Below are 13,090 nucleotides of genomic sequence, written 5' to 3'. Positions count from 1 at the left end.
TGAATTTATTACGTAAGTTCTTACATAAATTATGTTTTTTTTTTAAACATTTAACACAGAAAAAAAATGTTAATCAGATTACATGTCTGCAAAAGGAGGTACCCTGTGCCCACAGTCTGTGAGATAGTCTGACCCCCTATTACTGTATATATATATATATATATATATATATATATAGTAATATATAGTGACACTGTTTAACCCACCAGTACTGTATATAGTGAGTCAGTGACACAGTCTGTAATCTTCTGGTGAGATGTCTGGCCTGACCCTACCCATCCCAGTACTTTATAAAGTGACCACAGTAGTCTGTGACATGGTCCAGCCCCCCCTACTGTATATAGTGGTACTGTAGAGTGACACTGTTTACCCCCTCCCCCCATGCTGTAGTAACAAGGTCTGTAATTTGCTGGTTCCACAAACATACACATACATGCATAAATACACACACAGTCACATACATACATACATACATACATACAAACATACACACATAAACACCAATCGGTAAAACAGAAAGACTAACCCCTGTAGTCAGAGACACTAGTGAAGCATCATGTCACACTCACATGATATCAGTGCAGGCAGTGGCAGGTCAACTTTTTTTTTAAAAAAAAGCTGTCGCCATTGTGAACTCTGCGCCCCCTGTAGTTTCGCCCCTGTCTAAAATTGTAATGCTCATGGGATATTCCACTATCAGACCAAACTTGGTCAGTAGTCTTCTTATCCCGGCGTCAAGTGGAATGATAGGAAATATCCCAGAGCAGAGTGAGAGTTTGAAAAATGAGGTAAGCAGTACTCACAGCAGGCAGGGCAGTACTCAGCAGCAACAGGAATGTAATTCAGCAGTATGGCAGTTCAGGGGTAAACCAATAGAAGTACCGGGAACAGGGAGAAGTCGGCAACAAAAGGATATCCAGCAGTATAAAAGTTAAGGGGTAAACCAATAGAATGGTCAGACAGGCAGAGTACATCAACAGTTAAGCAATCCAGCAATGCAGAGGTTAAGGCAAGCAGAGTAGTCAAAACAGGCAGAGTTAATCAACAGTAAAGCAGTCCAGCAATTCAGGGGTTAAGGAAAGCAGAGTAGTAAAAACAGTCAGAGTTCAGCAACAGGGAATCAATACAGCAATTCAGCATACAGATATACAGCACCCAGGAGCACAAGAAGTAACACCTATACTTGTGCACAGGTGAGAGAGACTGAAGCCTTTACATAGGGAAGACAGGGTGGATGGTGATGATGTCATCACCAAGCTGCAGTTACACTGCCGTATCCCTAGCAACAGAAGGCGTGCCTGTGTCCATGGTAATGGCCACAGCAGAGCAGCGTGACAAAAATTTAAAAATATAAAAAATAAAAAATACTAAATTAAGAAAAATAACAAACAATTACGAAAAATAACAAATGAAATGATCAAACATAAAAACAATTACACCTAATCTAATAACCCCCCGCCAAAATAAAAAAAAAAACCCTAGCCTACAATAAACTACCAAGAGCCCTTAAAAGGGCCTTTCGTAGGGCATTGCCCTAAAAAAAATCAGCTCTTTTACCTGGAAAAAAAATACAAAGACCCCCCAACAGTAAAAGCTACCACCCAACCAACCCCCCAAAATAAACAAACTAACTCTAACAAAAACATAAGCTACCCATTGCCCTGAAAATGGCATTTGTATGGACATTGTCCTTAAAAGGGCATTCAGCTCTTTTAACTAAAGCGCAAAACCCTAATCTAAAAAAAAAAAACACCCAAAAAGATTTAAAAATAACCTAACACTAACCCCCGAAGATCCACTCACAGTTTTTGAAGTCCGGACATCCATCCTCAGCCAGACTGTGAGAAGTCTTCATCCAGGCGGCGAGAAGTCTTCATCCAGGCGGCGTCTTCTATCTTCATCCAAGTGGCACAGAGCAGATCCATCCTTGAAGACATCCGGCGCGGGGCGTCCTCTTCATATGGTCACCACCATACACTGGTTCTTCAATGCAAGGCAGCCAATAGAATTTCAGTAGCTCTCATCTTATTGGCTGATTTGAACAGCCAAAAGGATTTCAGTAGCTCTCATCCTATTGGCTGTTTTGAATTTCAAGAATCAAATCAGCCAATAGGAATGCAAGGGACGCCATTCCCATTCTGTAGCCATGCTTACTGTTTGATGAGGTGCTCCATGTAGATTTGTCTTTCTCCTCTTCTATGACTTGCTGCTCTCTCTCTACTGTGTTAGGCAGATGTAAAAAAAATTGTTTAATAAATAAGGTTAATGCTGAGCTGTTGTTCTGTCCAGTTGTGGTAGTGTACCTCAGCGTACCAAGGGGGGTAGCACTGCCTACTATGAGCTGCCGCTCTAGGCCTAAAACGCCCGATCCTACACAGCAAATTTCAGGATAAATAGCACACCATTAAATAGCACAGTGGTAATCTGTATAGAGTTTGAGTTTTCGCTGTTTGATGACTCCGATATCGGCAGCATGTCAGAGATTCAGCCAGAGCTCTGGAGAGTTGCGACCGTTCAGGATCGCTATTGGGACATGCCCTGAAATTGTTTATTAACACTGCTGTCTCTAAGGCGTTAGCTGCTCGCCCACATTCAAACAAGCATCAAAGGCCAGTTCAAAATGTACCTTCCACTTCTTATATGTGCCCTGATAAAGGAGATATGGGGTGTCTTCAGATGGTGAAGTTTCTCTGGACATGAGGATCCCTCATCTGATGTAGAACCTGATAATTCCTCTTTTTTTATTTAAAGTTGAACATTTTCGTTCTCTTTTAAAAGAGGTCTTAGTCACTTTAGGGGTAGATGATCTTCTGATGATAAACCTTGTGATCATTTAAATTCAGTTTTTTAAAAGTGGGGTCACTCTCTCTGAGGTTTTCCCGGTGTCTGATGCTGTCTCTGACATGATTGCTAGGGAATGGTCTAAGCCAGGTGGGCCTTTTAGTTATATCTTTTACCTACTGCTATTTGTGATGCTGTGTTTGATATTAAGAAAATGTCAAAAGCATGTCTTTAGCTATTCTTACCAGGAGGGCCCTGTGTCTTAAATCCTGGAATATGGTGTCTAAATCTAGATTATTCTCTCTTTCCTTTCAAGGTAGAAACTTATTTGGGTCTATTATTTCTACTATTACTGGGAGAGGGAAGTCTAAAGGAAAATCTAAAGCTCCTAATTGTTTTTGTTCCTTTCATCAAAATAAAGAGCAAAACACTGACTCTTCTATTCAAAAGCAAGGATCCTCTGGTTCAATCTGGAGACCTAATGCTAATTGGAACAAATACAAACAGGGTAAGAAGTTTGTTTCCATCTCCAAGACTGTATGAAGATGCAGCCCTCGACCCAGTAGTCCTTGGGTTCAGTCTGTCTCAGATCCCTGGGTTCAGAATATTATTTCTCAGAGATATCAAATTGGTTTCAGAGCAAAGCCTCCCAGAGGAAGGTTTCTTCTGTCCAATGTCCCAAGGAATCCCATAAAAGCTCAAGCTTTTCTTCAATCTGTCTTAGATCTGGAAGATATGGGAGCAATTGTTCTGACCGCAAAGGGGGTTTGGGACCCTCTGGAGGCGAGGTTGCCAATCAATATTCTGGAACTCACAGAATACTCAGGACCCTTCAAGCTTGGCCTCTATTGACATTTTAGTTTTTTTCTCCATTTCCAGACAATGTTACAACAGTAGCTTATGTCAACCATCAGGGGGGAACTCACAGTTACCTGGCTATGATGGAGGTGTCTCAAATTGTCTAATCTTATTGGGCCATTTATCAGGCAGAGTATGAAGAAGGGCAGTAAGAGAATATTGATATATTAAAGTTCCCTCCACGTGCAGTACTGCATAATAGTCAGCACCAACCAGCCAATCTAGTGCGATCTTTCCAGTACAGACTAAGTTATATACTTCTATGTCAGGCATCGCAAATCCTCCTTCAGTTCTGAAGAGAAAGAGTTTTATAAAAGGTACTGCCCTTCTTTTCCCTCCCCATAAAAATTGTAGACATGCCCTTTTAATTTTTTTTTTAAATCAAGATTGGAAGGTTTTGCATTAAATAGAGCAGTTTAGGGAATAGTAAACTTTTTATTAAATTGATTTTACCAGTTAAGGTTAACTTAAATTTCGTCCATTTTTCCATATCATGTTTAATTTTGCGGAAGATTGGAGGGTAATTAAAATCATACCATTCTTTAAAGTATTTAGATAATTTGATTCCTAAATATATGAAGGATTCTTTTGCTTCTTTAAAAGGAGAAGATTGAAACAAATCCTTATTCTCACTTAACCAATACATTTCTGTATTTAGTGAATTTACTTTATAGCCTGAGAAGGCCCCGAAGTCCTGTAAAATTTGAATTAGTACTGGTATGTTTTTTTTTGCATTTGTCAATAAGACTAGTAAATCATCAGCATATAATAATGTTGTTACCCTTCTTTTACCCAGATTAATCCCGTCCAATTCTTTCCTCAGTTGTATAGCAAGAGGCTCAAAGGACAGATAAAACAAGTAGGGGGACAATGGGCATCCTTGTCTTGAGCCCTTATGTAAGAGAAAATGATCTGAGAGGTTTTCATTAACAGAGGCTATAGATGAATTGTATATTAAGCGAATAAAATGCAGGAAAGGGCCCTCGACCCCATACTTCCTTAATGCTGTAAACAAATGATCCCAAGTAATAGAGTCAACGGCCTTCTCCGCATCAATTGACACTATTGCTGCATCTTGCTTTACTATACCATCTTTCTTATCTATTTATGATTGGTACACATTTAATAATAGTTGAGGCTTACGCAAGTTACGAGAGAACTTTCTACCCGGCATGAAACCTACTTGATCCTTATGGAGGATCCAATAAGAAGTTTGAATCTAGCTGCTATAATAGACATGAGGATTTTGTAATCACAGTTTAGAAGCGATATCGGTCTATACAAACTGATCTCTTCTGGATTTTTTTTTTAGAATCAAGACTATAAGTGGTGCGGCAAAATACTTTGAGCATGGTATGTTACTAGTAAAGTATTGATTAAGTAAAGTTACTAGTAGGGGTGCAATATCTTCAGAGAGAATTTTATATAACTCAGCTGGGATCTGATCTGGTCCTGAGGCCTTATTGGCTGACAGTTTTTTAATAGCATTAGTTACTTCTAGTAGTGTTATAGGGGTATTCAGTTTGTGCAAACTGGACCTGTCTAATCTTGGGACCTGTATTTTTCCCCAAAACTCATCCTTAGTTTGTATATTTATTGGGGTCTCGGAGTATAATTCTTGAAAACAATGAAATATATAGCTTTTGACCTCTTTGATATTGGTGATTCTGCCAGTTGAAATCTTAAGAGCTTCAAGCATATCTCTCTTTTTTTTGGATTTAGTTAAGTTGGTTAGGTTAATTATTATTAACTCTAATCCGAGCATTTTTTCACTCACTAAAAAATAGTCTATTCTGGACATGGTTTCATATCATCGGGATTCACATAAAAATTTCCTTAAAGGGACACTGTAACCAAAATTTTTCTTTCGTGATTCAGATTGAGCATGAAATTTTAAGCAACTTTCTAATTTACTCCTATTTTCAATTTTTCTTCGTTCTCTTGCTATCATTATTTGAAAAAGAAGGCATCTAAGCTTTTTTTTGGTTTCAGTACTCTGGACAGCACTTTTTTATTGGTGGATGAATTTATCCACCAATCAGCAAGGACAACCCAGGTTGTTCACCAAAAATGGGCCGGCATCTAAACTTACATTCTTGCATTTCAAATAAAGATACCAAGAGAATGAAGAAAATTTGATAATTGGAGTAAATTAGAAAGTTGCTTAAAATGTCATGCTCAATCTGAATCACGAAAGAAAAATTTTGGTTACAGTGTCCCTTTAAGTCTGGGTTTTGAGTCCGCCAGATATCTTTAACATGCAATAGATTACATAAATTCGTAAACACTTTATAGAGCTCTTGGGGTTTGGGAAACTTTGCCTCCTGCTGATGGGGAAGTTATTACCATTTGTAAGGGATTGTGGACTCTCACCACCATGAAAGAAATTAATTTATCAGGGAAGCATAAATTATGCTTTTTCCCAATACTTCCTTTTTTTTCTTCCTTTTTTTAACTTTGCTCTAATGCTGCCACCTCTGGCTTTTCACTAGTTGACTATGAAGTTTTGATTAATTAAATAAATGTGAACCACAGGGATGACGTTTCTAAGCTGTGTAACTTTCAGCCTCAATAAATAATACATGTTAAATCTGCTTTGAAACTCTGTCACTGTAAGTGGTTGTCATCTGTTTAATTCATACTAATATCTCCATAATTAATAGAAACAGAGAATGAATTGGTAAAGGTTTTAAACTTAACAAAAAGTAGATATAATATGTAGTTGTATTTTATTCATTCTAATATTTTAGATGTTGTAACAATCTTGATTTTTTTTTTTTGCTTCCTCAGTAATTTAGTCACACAGGTTTAAATTTTCCTGCAGAATTATAGTTTACACATTAAAGGGACATGAATCCCAATTTTCTTTCATGTAATTAGCAAGAGTCCATGAGCTAGTGACGTATGGGATATACATTCCTACCAGGAGGGGCAAAGTTTCCCAAACCTTAAAATGCCTATAAATACTCCCCTCACCACACCCACAATTCAGTTTTTACAAACTTTGCCTCCGATGGAGGTGGCGAAGTAAGTTTGTGCTAGATTCTACGTTGATATGCGCTCCGCAGCAAGTTGGAGCCCGGTTTTCCTCTCAGCGTGCAGTGAATGTCAGAGGGATGTGAGGAGAGTATTGCCTATTTGAATGCAGTGATCTCCTTCTACGGGGTCTATTTCATAGGTTCTCTGTTATCGGTCGTAGAGATTCATCTCTTACCTCCCTTTTCAGATCGACGATATACTCTTATATATACCATTACCTCTGCTGATTCTCGTTTCAGTACTGGTTTGGCTTTCTACAAACATGTAGATGAGTGTCCTGGGGTAAGTAAATCTTATTTTCTGTGACACTCTAAGCTATGGTTGGGCACTTTGTTTATAAAGTTCTAAATATATGTATTCAAACATTTATTTGCCTTGACTCAGAATGTTCAACTTTCCTTATTTTTCAGACAGTCAGTTTCATATTTGGGATAATGCATTTGAATTAATCATTTTTTCTTACATTCAATTTGACTCTTTTTTTCCTGTGGGCTGTTAGGCTCGCGGGGGCTGAAAATGCTTCATTTTATTGCGTCATTCTTGGCGCGGACTTTTTTGGCGCAAAAATTATTTTCCGTTTCCGGCATCATACGTGTCGCCGGAAGTTGCGTCATTTTTTGACGTTATTTTGCGCCAAAAATGTCGGCGTTCCGGATGTGGCGTCATTTTTGGCGCCAAAAGCATTTAGGCGCCAAATAATGTGGGCGTCTTATTTGGCGCTAAAAAATAAGGGCGTCGCTTTTTTCTCCACATTATTTAAGTCTTATTTTTTCATTGCTTCTGGTTGCTAGAAGCTTGTTCTTTGGCATTTTTTTCCCATTCCTGAAACTGTCATTTAAGGAATTTGATCAATTTTGCTTTATATGTTGTTTTTTCTCTTACATATTGCAAGATGTCTCACGTTGCATCTGAGTCAGAAGATACTACAGGAAAATCGCTGTCTAGTGCTGGAGCTATCAAGCTAAGTGTATCTGCTATAATTTTTGGTATCTGTTTCTCCAGCTGTTGTTTGTATTGCATGTCATGACAAACTTATTAATGCAGATAAAATTTCCTTTAGTACTGTTACATTACCTGTTGCTGTTCCGTCAACATCTAATTTTCAGAGTGTTCCTGATAAACATAAGAGATTTTATTTTTTAAATCCATTAAGAAGGCTATGTCTGTTATTTCTCCTTCTAGTTTACATAAAAGTCTTTTAAAACTTCGCTTTTTTCAGATGAATTTTTAAATGAACATCATCATTCTGATACTGATAATGGTTCTTCTGGTTCAGAGGTTTCTGTCTAAGAGGTTGATGCTGATAAATCTTTGTATTTGTTCAAGATGGAATTTATTCGTTCTTTATTTAAAGATGTATTAATTGCATTAGAAATAGAGGATTCTGGTCCTCTTGATACTAAATCTAAACGTTTAATTAAGGTTTTTAAATCTCCTGTAGTTATTCCAGAAGTGTTTAATCTCCCTGATGCTATTTCTGAAGTAATTTCCAGGGAATGGAATAATTTGGGTAATTCTTTTACTCCTTCTAAACGTTTAAGCAATTATATCCTGTGCCATCTGACAGATTAGAGTTTTTTTGGGACAAAATCCCTAAGGTTATGGGGCTGTCTCTACTCCTGCTAAATGTGCTACTATTCCTACGGTAGATAGTAATTCATTTTAAGGATCCTTTAGATAGGAAAATTGAATCCTTCTAAGAAAAGCTTACTTATGTTCAGGTAATCTTCTTAGACCTGCTATATTTTTAGCGGATGTTGCTGCAGCTTCAACTTTTTGGTTAGAAGCTTTAGCGCAACAAGTAACAGATCATAATTTTATAGCATTATTATTATTCTATAACATGCTAATAATTTTATTGGTGATACCATCTTTTGATATCATTAGAGTTGATGTCAGGTATATGTCTCTAGCTATTTTAGCTAGAAAAGCTTTATGGATTAAACTTGGAATGCTGATATGTCTTCTAAGTCAACTTTGCTTTCCTTTTCTTTCCAGGGTAATAAATTATTATTTCAACTGTTTCTGGAAGGAAGGGAACTTTTTTACCAAAGGATAAAAAATCTAAGGTAAATTTAGGTCTAATAATCATTTTTCGTTCCTTTCCTCACAATAAGGAACAAAAGCCTGATCCTTCATCCTCAGGAGCGGTATCAGTTTGGAAACTATTTCCAGTTTGGAATATATCCAAGCCTTATAGAAAACCTATAGCCAGCTCCTAAGTACCCATGAAGGTGCGGACCTTATTCCAGCTCAGCTGGTATGGGGCAGATTACGTTTTCTTCAAAGAAATTTTGATCAATTCCGTTCTCAATTTCTGGTTTTAGAACATTGTTTCAGAAAGGTACAGCATTGGCTTCAGTTAAGGCCTCCTGCTAAGAGATTTTTTTTTTCTTTCCCGTGTCCCAGTTAACACAGCAAAGGCTCAGCATTTCTGAAATGTGTTTCAGATCTAGAGTTGGCTGGAGTAATTATGCCAGTTCCAGTTCTGGAACAGGGGCTGGGGTTTTATTTTATCTCTTCATTGTACCAAAGAAGGTCAATTCCTTCAGACCAGTTCCGGATCTATCAATATTGAATCGTTATGTAAGGATACCAACATTCAGTTTCTGTAGGACTGTCCTGCCTTTTGTTTAGCAAGGGCATTATATGTCTACAATAGATTTACAGGATGTGTATCTGCATATTCCGATTCATCCAGATCACTTTTAGTGTCTGAGATTCTCTTTTTAGACAAGCATTACCAGTTTTGTGGCTCTACCGTTTGGCCTAGCCTCAGTTCCAAGATTTTTTTTCAAAGATTCTCGGTGCCCTTCTTTCTGTAATCAGAGAACAGGGTTTTGGTATTTCCTTATTGGACGATATCTGGGTACTTGCTCAGTCTTCTCATTTTCGAAGAATCTCATATGAATCGACTTGTGTTGTTTCTTCAAGTTCATGGTTGGAGGATCAATTTACCAATCAGTTCATTGATTCCTCAGACAAGGGTAACCTTTTTAGGTTTCTAGAATAGATTCAGTGTCTATGACTCTGTCCTTGTCAGACAAGAGAAGTTTAACATTGATTTCAGCTTGTCAAAACCTTCAGTCACAATCATTCCCTTTGGTAGCCTTATGCATGGAAATTTTAGGTCTTAGGACTGTCGCATCAGATGCGATCTCCTTTGCTCGTTTTCACATGCGACCTCTTCAGCTCTGTATGCTGAACCAATGGTGCAGGGATTACTCAAAGATATCTCACTTAATATCTTTAAACCGATTATACGACACTCTCTGACATGGTGGACAGATCACCATCGTTTAGTTCAGGGGGCTTCTTTGTTCTTCCGACCTGGACTATAATCTCAACAGATGCAAGTCTTACAGGTTGGGGAGCTGTGTGGGGGTATCTGACGGCACAAGGGGTTTGGGAATCTCAGGAGGTGAGATTTCCGATCAATATTTTGGAACTCCGTGCAATTTCAGAGCTCTTCAGTCTTGGCCTCTTCTGAAGAGAGAGTTGTTCATTTGTTTTCAGATAGACAATGTCACAACTGTGGCATACATCAATCATCAAGGAGGGACTCCCAGTCCTCTGGCTATGAAAGAAGTATCTCGAATTTTGGTTTGGGCGGAATCCAGCTCCTGTCTAATCTCTGCGGTTCATATCCCAGGTATGGACAATTGGAAAGCGGATTATCTCAGTCGCCAAACGTTGCACCTGGGCGAATGGTCTTCACCCAGAGGTATTTCCTCAGATTGTTCAAATGTGGGAACTCCCAGAAATAGATCTGATGGCTTCTCATCTAAACAAGAAACTTCCCTGGTATCTGTCCGGATCCAGGGATCCTCGGGCGGCGGCAGTGGATGCATTATCTCTTCCTTAAAAGTGTCATCCTGCCTATATCTTTCTGCCTCTAGTTCTTCTTCCAAGGGTATTCTCCAATATTCTAAGGAATGCTCGTTTGTCCTGCTGGTAGCTCCAGCATGGCCTCACAGGTTTTGGTATGCGGATCTTGTCCGGATGGCCTCTTGCCAGCTGTGGACTCTTCCGTTAAGACCAGTCTTTCTGTCTCAAGGTTCTTTTTTCCATCAGGATCTCAAAACCTTAATTTTAAGGTGTGGAGTTTGAACGCTTGATTCTTGGTCAAAGAGGTTTCTCTGACTCTGTGATTGATACTATGTGACAGGCTCGTAAATCTGTATCTAGAGAGATATATTATAGAGTCTGGAAGACTTATATTTCTTCAGGATGGTTTAGATAAAGGTTTGTCCGCAAGTTTCTTGAAAGACAAATCTCTGCTCTTTCTGTTCTTTTTCACAGAAGGATTGCTAATCTTCCTGATATTCATTGTTTTGTACAAGCTTTGGTTCGTATAAAACCTGTCATTAAGTCAATTTCTCCTCCTTGGAGTTTGAATTTGGTTCTGGGGGCTCTTCAAGCTCCTCCTTTTGAACCCATGCATTCTTTGGTCATTATATTACTTTCTTGGAAAGTTTTGTTTCTTTTGGCCATCTCTTCTGCCAGAAGAGTCTCTGAATTATCTACTCTTTTTTGTGAGTCTCCTTTTCTGATTTTGCATCAGGATAAGGCGGTGCTGCGAACTTCTTTTGAATTTTTTACCTAAGGTTGTGAATTCTAACAACATTAGTAGAGAAATTGTGGTTCCTTCATTATGTCCTAATCCTATGAATTCTAAGGAGAAATCATTGCATTCTTTGGATGCTGTTAGAGCTTTGTAATATTATGTTGAAGCTATTAAGTCTTTCCGAAAGACTTCTAGTCTATTTGTCATTTTTTCCGGTTCTAGAAAAGATCAGAAAGCTTCTGCCATTTCTTTGGCATCTTGGTTGAAATCTTTATTTCATCATGCCTATGTTGAGTCGGGTAACACTCCGCCTCAAAGGATTACAGCTCATTCTACTAGGTTAGTTTCTACTTCCTGGGCGTTTAAGAATGAAGCTTCGGTTGATCAGATTTGCAAAACAGCAACTTGGTCCACTTTGCATACTTTTTACTAAATTCTACCATTTTGATGTGTTTTCTTCTTCTGAAGCAGTTTTTGGTAGAAACGTACTTCAGGCAGTGGTTTCAGTTTGAATCTTCTGCTTATGTTTTTTCATTAAAAATTTTATTCTGGGTGTGGATTATTTTCAGCAGGAATTGGCTGTCTTTATTTTATACCTCCCTCTCTAGTGACTCTTGTGTGGAAAGATCCACATCTTGGGTAATCATTATCCCATACGTCACTAGCTCATGGACTCTTGCTAATTACATGAAAGAAAACATAATTTATGTAAGAACTTACCTGATAAATTCATTTCTTTCATATTAGCAAGAGTCCATGAGGCCCGCCCTTTTTTGTGGTGGTTTTGATTTTTTTGTATAAAGCACAATTATTCCAATTCCTTATTTTATATGCTTTCGCACTTTTTTCTTATCACCCCACTTCTTGGCTATTCGTTAAACTGAATTGTGGGTGTGGTGAGGGGTGTATTTATAGGCATTTTAAGGTTTGGGAAACTTTGCCCCTCCTGGTAGGAATGTATATCCCATACGTCACTAGCTCATGGACTCTTGCTAATATGAAAGAAATGAATTTATCAGGTAAGTTCTTACATAAATTATGTTTTTTCTTTCCTGATTCATATAGAACATACAGTTTTAAACAACTTTCAAATTTACTTCTATTATCTAAATTGCTTCATTCTTTTGGCTTCCTTTGTTGAAAAGTATACCTAGATAGGCTCAGGAGCTTGGAGCTAGCTGCTAATTGGTGGCTGAACTTGTATGCCCATTTTCATTGGCTTACAAATGTGTTCAGCTAGCACCCAGGAGTGCATTGTTGCTTCTTTAATAAAAGATACCAAGAGAATGAAGCAAAATTGATACTAGAAAGAAATTGAAAAGTTGCTTAAAAATGTATAATCTATCTGAATCATAAAATATTTTTGAGGGGTTTCATGTCCCTTTAACATCTATCTCATAATTGCACAGCATACACATAATCATTTCTGTATTCCACCTGAAAAAATAAATAAATCAAATTGAAGTATTTAGATGATATAAAGTGACCTGGAAAGGTCGCCCTGCACATCACAGCCATGGAACTTAGTCCAAAAGTTACCCAGGGCACACTTGATTTACACAATCGTACACAATATAAGCTTAGAGGGGATGAGGCACTTACTTGGATTATATTTTTGTTTAGGAGTGTTTTAGTGTTTGCAGGTCATTTAATACTTTCTCTGTATACAAATGTCCCACACAGGTAATGTAATAAGCTTTTCAAGGTTCATATGATCCTGGTTTAATGTAACATTTTCTATTGGTCTCAAGTTGTAAGAAGAAAAACAAACCATTGTACATCCTAGACATTTGAAACCCGCCCAATTTCACCTGATAGAGACAAGTGGGGGCCGAATTGTCAATG

The sequence above is a fragment of the Bombina bombina genome, chromosome 8 (assembly GCF_027579735.1).
Source record: "Bombina bombina isolate aBomBom1 chromosome 8, aBomBom1.pri, whole genome shotgun sequence".
Classification (NCBI taxonomy): domain Eukaryota; kingdom Metazoa; phylum Chordata; class Amphibia; order Anura; family Bombinatoridae; genus Bombina; species Bombina bombina.
The sequence above is the reverse complement of the archived record's forward strand: the minus strand, read 5'-3'. Positions refer to the sequence as shown.